This window comes from Mus caroli, chromosome 4 (assembly GCF_900094665.2).
Source record: "Mus caroli chromosome 4, CAROLI_EIJ_v1.1, whole genome shotgun sequence".
Lineage (NCBI taxonomy): Eukaryota > Metazoa > Chordata > Mammalia > Rodentia > Muridae > Mus > Mus caroli.
Window position 1 is genome coordinate 67,818,954 of NC_034573.1, and position 7,250 is coordinate 67,826,203.

At 42.3% G+C, this 7,250-nt stretch overlaps 1 non-coding gene across 1 annotated transcript; it reads left to right on the top strand.

The window, feature by feature from the left end:
• Positions 1 to 2,320: 2,320 nt before the first annotated feature.
• Positions 2,321 to 2,452, top strand: LOC115030992. The gene has a single exon (XR_003836584.1). It is a non-coding gene; the product is annotated as a small nucleolar RNA SNORA17 (small nucleolar RNA).
• Positions 2,453 to 7,250: the final 4,798 nt, after the last annotated feature.

Consider the following 7,250-nt stretch of genomic DNA (forward strand, 5'->3'; position numbering starts at 1 on the left):
AGTAATTGAAATGAGCACACCAGGATAATTTCTACAGTGGAAATTGACTTTTGGAATACCTTGGCAAGCAGAGTAGGATAGATGGTAGAATCCAGAGCAAACCATTGTTGCAAAACCTTAATTATATAAAGAAACTTGTCTTTGGTCAGATGGGGTGATTTATTTTACTGTTTTAAGGAAAAGATACAGAAATAATGGGAGAGGGAGAGAGGGGTCTCCATGAAATGTGAGGCTTGGTGATTTAATAGGAAGTAGGCAGAAAATTTTTTCCTTTGGTGGGTGGTTAAACATAATTTTTTAAATGAAGATAATTAATGTTCAGTTTGAATGGCTTGCAAATTGTTGTATGAACTGCTCTAACTTCCTTCCAAACGTTGATTGTATTACACTCTTGAATGCTTTATGAAAGTTTCTGCATAAAAATTAGAGAGCTGAGCCAAATTTATAAAATATGGATTTTGGCAGGACAGAAAAGAAAGGATGATCGAGTTGAGATGATGATGAATTAATTAATTCAGGAAATCTTCTAAAAGTTTTTTTTTTCATAAGTCGTGGCATTAGTGGTATGTGTTTTTCAGTTCAACATGGGAATCCAAGAAACAATTCCTTTACCTGCTGTCTTAGTCAGGGTTTCTATTCCTGCACAAACATCATGACCAAGAAGCAAGTTGGGGAGGAAAAGGTTTATTCGGCTTACACTTCCATGCTGCTGTTCATCACCAAAGGAAGTCAGGACTGGAACTCAAGCAGGTCAGAAAGCAGGAGCTGATGCAGAAACCATGGAGGGATGTTCTTCACTGGCTTGCCTCCCCTGGCTTGCTCAGCCTACTCTCTTATAGAACCCAAGACTACCAGCCCAGGGATGGTCTCACCCACAAGGGGCCTTTCCCCCTTGATCACTAATTGAGAAAATGCCTTACAGCTGGATCTCATGGAGGTATTTCCTCAACTGAAGCTCCTTTCTCTGTGATAACTCCAGCTGTGTCAAGTTGACACAAAAATAGCCAGTACACCTGCCATTCAATATACACTAAGATCTGCATAGTTCTGTATTAATATTTCAACATGAGTTGGATCATACTGTTTGCCTGGATTAGTATCTAATTTTTTCACCAAATATAATGCCATGAACATGTTCATATATCTCTTTTCTTTGAGAACAAACATTTAAAACTGTCAACAATAACAACAACAACAAAGACAATGACAATAACAAAAATGAGTAACTAAATCAGGTAGCTGCCCAGTGCTTTAAAGACCTCCTTAGTAGTTAATGTTTAGGTCTACCTTAGAAATAATGTACTAATTCAAAGATACTCATCAGAACTCAAGAGAAAGGAAGGTAATCTACACAGAATTTAAACATGTACTTCAAATTCTCCTAGGAACTTCTGAATCCTCCAAGGTACTACTTGTAACCCTCCTGGCAAAAATTAATGTATTATAAAGAGACACTTTTATCTCTCAAGCAGACTATTTAAACAATGCCTCCCCCGCCACTCCAACAATGAAAATTTCCTCAAGAATCTCACACTGGGAGCAGGAAAAGGTTCCAGCCAGAAGGGGGACTTTTCTTCTGGGGAAGAGGTTTCACAAAGTCCTGACAAGTTATCAGACTACCTTACGTGATGAGAAAAAGTCATCAGTGCAGAGCAAGGACTGATTTAACAAGGACTCATTTCTATCTGTGGTGCTCTATTGAAATTTTGATTTCATTTGAGGACCTCCTCCCACCAAGGTGGACTTGGAGTTTTCTTGATCACTCTGCCCTTCTTCCCAGTATTGCCACATTGAATTTTCTGCTAAAACAAACAAATGAACAAACAGATAAACAAACAACATTTAAAATTATGAAAACATAAATTTTAAATATGAATACATATGATTGTCACAGTGGGACGAACTGCAAATCAGGAAGCCCAACCAGGTCAGTCTTCGTCAGTAGCTGTGACCAACATATACTAAAACTGAAACATTTACTAGTGAAGCATTAAAATAGCCCTTCATTAATTAAGATTAGCACATAAAGCTATCTCAGCTGTTAATTATTTACCATTATGTTTTTAAGGATGTTTTAAGGATTAAAAAGAAAACTACTGCCAACTTGCTGGGTGTGAGATCACTGGTGCAGAGCACAGCTCTCTCTAGAGACACAGAAGGCCTTTTGTCTTCTTAGGCTATAAGGTGAATAAGGAGACTTTTCATCTTTTCTTGGTGAGTAGTTCATAATGAGTCTTTTACATTTTCACATCTATTACCTTAGTGTACACATTCATCAGTGTTAGAAAAACTTCTTATGAGGTCAAATAAGAATTAAAGCCCTGCCCCTAGAGATGTTGTAGGCATGGCTGCAGTGTCACATGTGTGTCAGTAGGTGGCAGAGAGGAGAGAGGCTGTGCCTATGCTCACTGTTCTGACCACTGAGCATCTGAATGATCACTAGCCTATCATTCCTTGACGAAGTGAGCCTAAGGTGATCACTATTCTAGCAACAGGGTACCCAGACAGGGAGCTAGCCTGAGATGACTTCCTTTCTGGTGTTACACAGGTCCAGTTGGGGTCCAAGGTGGGGATAGAGCAATAGACAAGATGAAACCCACCTGAGACAGAAGCAGACAACCCTTGCACTTGAGCAGATCTGATGAGGAGTGGGCCTGTGATGACCACTAGATCAGTACTCCAAAGGCCTAGTGGAGTAAACTATGACTGAGATGACCCTGGCCCAGTATTGTATTGCATGAACAGGGCATAGCCCTCCTGAAACCACTTCAGAGATGATCTCAGATACTCAGAGATCCTGGGTACCAGTAAGAGAAGCAAGTAAGTGTTAGAGAAATAGGAGAGAAAAAACATAGAAGGATGTGAACACAATGAAGAAAGACAGAACTAGAAACCTGAGAGTAGTGAGAAATAGCCTGATATGAGTAGCTGGTAATGCCACTTGGACCATGATGAGGTCCTGGCCTATGCTGCCACTAGGGGCCATGTCTGGGTTGGTAACCCTGCAGCAACAGGGGTCTGTTACCACCAAAGGCCAGGTGGACATCCTTAATCTGGGCTGCCCCCTGGAGACATGTTGGTATCTGAGGGCTATGCAGAACTATCCCCATTCCTTCCCCTTACTTGGAAATCCTGTTAGAGCAGGCACTAGGGGTATGACTGCAGGAGAGATGACCCTTCTCCTATAGCTGTAGTACTTGGGAGAGCAAGCCTGCACATTGTAAGGGTTGTGGGTGAACTTGCCCTGAGGATATGAGCATGGGAGAGCTGTCCTGTGCAGTGATGTGGGTGAGAGAGAGATACCTTCCTGTCCTTTACCCCTCATTAACTTTGGCAGTTAGGAGACCTGGCCTTGTGGTCATGAGAGCAAAACTATCCCTGTTTCTCACCAGCTTCAGCCCTCTGGAGAATGGGCCTTGGTCCTAGGCTGGGCAGCATAGTAGCACTAACCTTGATGGCTGGCCTGCAAGCAAATTAACCCAGTGAGCATGGGCATGGAAGTGGTGGTGCCACCTCTTGTTTACTATGTGGAAGCATGGACAAGGGAGAGATGTGCCCCCAACCATTACCACCTAAAGCAGGTAAGAAAGCTGGTCCCAAGATCATCAGGGTGAGAGAGCTGGCTCTGCTCCTCACTTCCAGCAGCACTTGAGAAATCAGGTCCTGAACCTAGTCTGGGAAGCATAGTAGAGCTGGACCTGGATGCAGGGGTTGTGGGTAGCCAGCCCTGCAACTTATTTGCCATGTGGTACAGTAGGTGAGTGAGAGATGCCATCCCACCTCCTCACCTCTTACCACCCATATAAAGTGGGAAAGCTGGCCCTGGGGTCATGAGAGAGGAGAGCTGGCCCTGCCCCTCTCCTGCTGCAGTATTGTGGAGAGCAGGCCCTACATTTGCCTGGGTAGCACAGTGGAGGTGGCCCTGGATGTAGGATTGTAGGAGAGGTGCACAATGTAGTGAGCTCAGGTGCTCCCTTTCATAGTCCTCATGGCAGGCAGGAGAGCTGGTCCTAGGGTCAAGAGAGTGGGAAAACTGGCCATGTTGCTCATCTGCTGAAGCACTCAGGAAAGAGAGGAGTGCTTCTCTCTTGGGCAGCAGGGTAAAGCTGGTCCTGGTTGTGTGGGTTGCTGGTGAGCCAGCGCTGAGGGAGTGAGGTCAGGAACACCAGTGGGCTGACCAGCTCTGATATCTCTCAGGCCCAGATCCAGGGCTTTGAACTGTCTCTCCCTAACATCTAACCATTGATGAATTACTAGAGTGCATGACTGGGATGGCCTTTTAGATACAAAACTACAGGATCCCATCACACAGGGTAACAACAGAATATCCAAGAGGAGTTACAGTGGGGTATTGATAGAGTAGCAAAAGCCAGAGGCCTTGTCTACCAGACCATTGACTCATTGCAGCGAACATTTGCAAGCAAAGAAGTGTGGACAAAATATATATTGTGGGACATACTATGACAATACAGCTTCTGCCACAAGGTTTTTATTTCCTCTGTTTGGAGGAAGGTTGCAACAGTGAAGGATGGGTATGAGAGGAGAAAAAGATGAGTGGGAATCGCAGGCAGGGTTTGATATTAAGAAAGAACCAACAAAAGTTGTTTTTTTTTTTTTTTAATTAAAGCACTGATAAAAGCAGAGTTGTCTGTATAAGGGGACTGACCATGGTATATTCTTGTTTCAAACACATTTTTTTTCTACTTGGGCAATATTATTTTTATTTTTTAATAGGTCAGAGGACACCTTTGTGGAATATGTATGCGCTCTCTTTCTTTCTACTTTTATCTGAATTTCTGAAATGGAATCCAGGTTGTGAGGTTCCTATTCATTAAGCATTTTGTTCTGGGGAACTTCGAGACGTTAGACTTTTTTTTTTTTTTTTTCTGTAGGGAAACTCATCAAACTTATCCTCTTGAGCTCTCACATGGTACACCAGGCCACTGTTATTACTGTGTTCACCTGTGGTTTCTGTACACTTGCTATGAATATGGTTTCAAATCCTTAGGTTCTTCTGTAAAGACTTGAGTGGTGCTTAGCAGGTCTGAAGTGCCACCAGGAACATATTTTCTGAGGGTTTTGTAGAACTTCTGGAAGACTCATTTTTCTGCAATCAACCTATGAGAAGACTGTTTCAAGTGATGGCGTGTGATATCTGCATCACAGGTTAATGTGGCTCTATTAATCGCAGAATGGATTATTTGCTAATTTTTCAATATGCCTTCAAAAGAAGCGATTATAGAGACTATGCTGGGGCCTAGCAAACACAGAAGTGGATGCTCACAGTCAGCTATTGGATGGATCACACGGCCCCCAATGGAGGAGCTAGAGAAAGTACCCAAGGAGCTAAAGGGATCTGCAACCCTTTATATAGGTGGAACAACAATATGAACTAACCAGTACCCCGGAGCTCTTGTCTCTAGCTGCATATGTATCAAAAGATGGCCTAGTCGGCCATCACTGGAAAGAGAGGCCCATTGGACTTGCAAACTTTATATGCCCCAGTACAGGGGAACCCCAGGGCCAAAAAGGGGGGGGGGGGGGGTAGGGGATTGGGGGGGTGGGTATGGGGTACTTTTGGGATAGCATTGAAAATGTAAACGAGGAAAATACCTAATAAAAAATAAATTAAAAAAAAGAAGCGATTATAGAGGATTTTTTTTCTTACCACACCCATAGTACATGTGAAGCATATAGTACCTTACTTTGAAAGTCTCCTGTGAGCAACACTCATGTCCTTCTCAGAGCAATGCATTTTTAAAATGGCATTTGCTTTGATTATTGTTTGTCCCAATGCATCTGAAGAACCACCTCTGTACTTTTTTCAGCTAATCCAAAGTCTAGTGGGTGTTATTTACTTAGTTTTCCACGCTCACTGCCAATCTTGTCACAAAGGAAACTGATGCTGTCATTTCATCTCTCAATGTTTAAGAACAATCTGTGAGGGAGACAAAGAATAAAATATTTCAGGAGCCAGCAATTTGAAAGTGAGGCTCACGAAATTGCACTTAGAGTTAAAATTAATCACAAATATTTGACAGCAACGTCTTGCCCGTCTCAACAAAAGAGGGCTGTATGATGTGTCTTAAGGAGTTCTTTGTTAAAGGAAAAGTGGCACTTTTTCTGCTTCAGTTGGATAACGAGCCTAATGGACTTAGTTGTGATACAGAAGATTAGTGCTAAAAGCTAAAAGGCAGGGGAAGCCAAGGAAGAGCCACTCATAGCTTAGCATGGTATTTAGATGTGAGTAGACACATTTTTACCCATAGAGGTCACAATGGAGTTTGTTCCTATTTCTCTGGATATCACATGATTATGTGATAACTGAATTAGCATCTATTTCTTTAATGTTGATTGATAGTATATATAAAATATAGTGAATATTGTTGTGTATATATGCATATATATGTTGTGTATATATTTTATGTCATTGTATAGTATATGTATTATGAGCCAAATTATTATATAAACAAGTAAATCATATTATTTTTTCTTTTTTTTTGTTTTACTAGATATTTTCTTTATATACATTTCAAATGATACCCCTATACCCTTCCCCCTGCCCTGCTCCCCTACCTACCCACTCCTGCTTCTTGGCCCTGACATTCCCCTGTACTGGGGCATATAAAGTTTGCAATACCAAGGGGCCTCTCTTCCCAGTGATGGCTGACTAGGCCATCATCTGCTACGTATGCAGCTAGGGACATGAGCTCTGGGGGTACTGGTTAGTTCATATTGTTGTTCACCTATAGGGTTGCAGACCCCTTCAGCTCCTTGGGTGCTTTCTCTAGCTTCTCCATTGGGGGCATTGTTTTCCAATAGCTGACTGTGAGCATCCACTTCTGTATTTGCCAGGCACTGGCATAGCCTCATATGAGACAGCTATAACAGGGTCCCTTCAGCAAAACCTTTCTGGCGTATGCAATAGTGTCTGGGTTTGGTGGCTGATTATGGGATGGATTCCCGGGTGGGGGTAGTCTTTGGATAGTCTATCCTTTTGTCTTAGCTCCAAACTTTGTCTCTATAACTCCTTTCATGGGTATTTTGCTCCTTATTCTAGGGAGAAATGAACTATCCACTCATTGGTCTTCCCTCTACTAAATTTTCTTGTGTTTGCAAATTGTATCTTGGGTGTTCTATTTTTCTTGGCTAATATCCACTTACGAGTGAGTGCATATCTAATGACTTCTTTTGTGACTGGGTTACCTCACTCAGGATGATATCCTCCAGATACATCCATTTGTCCAAAA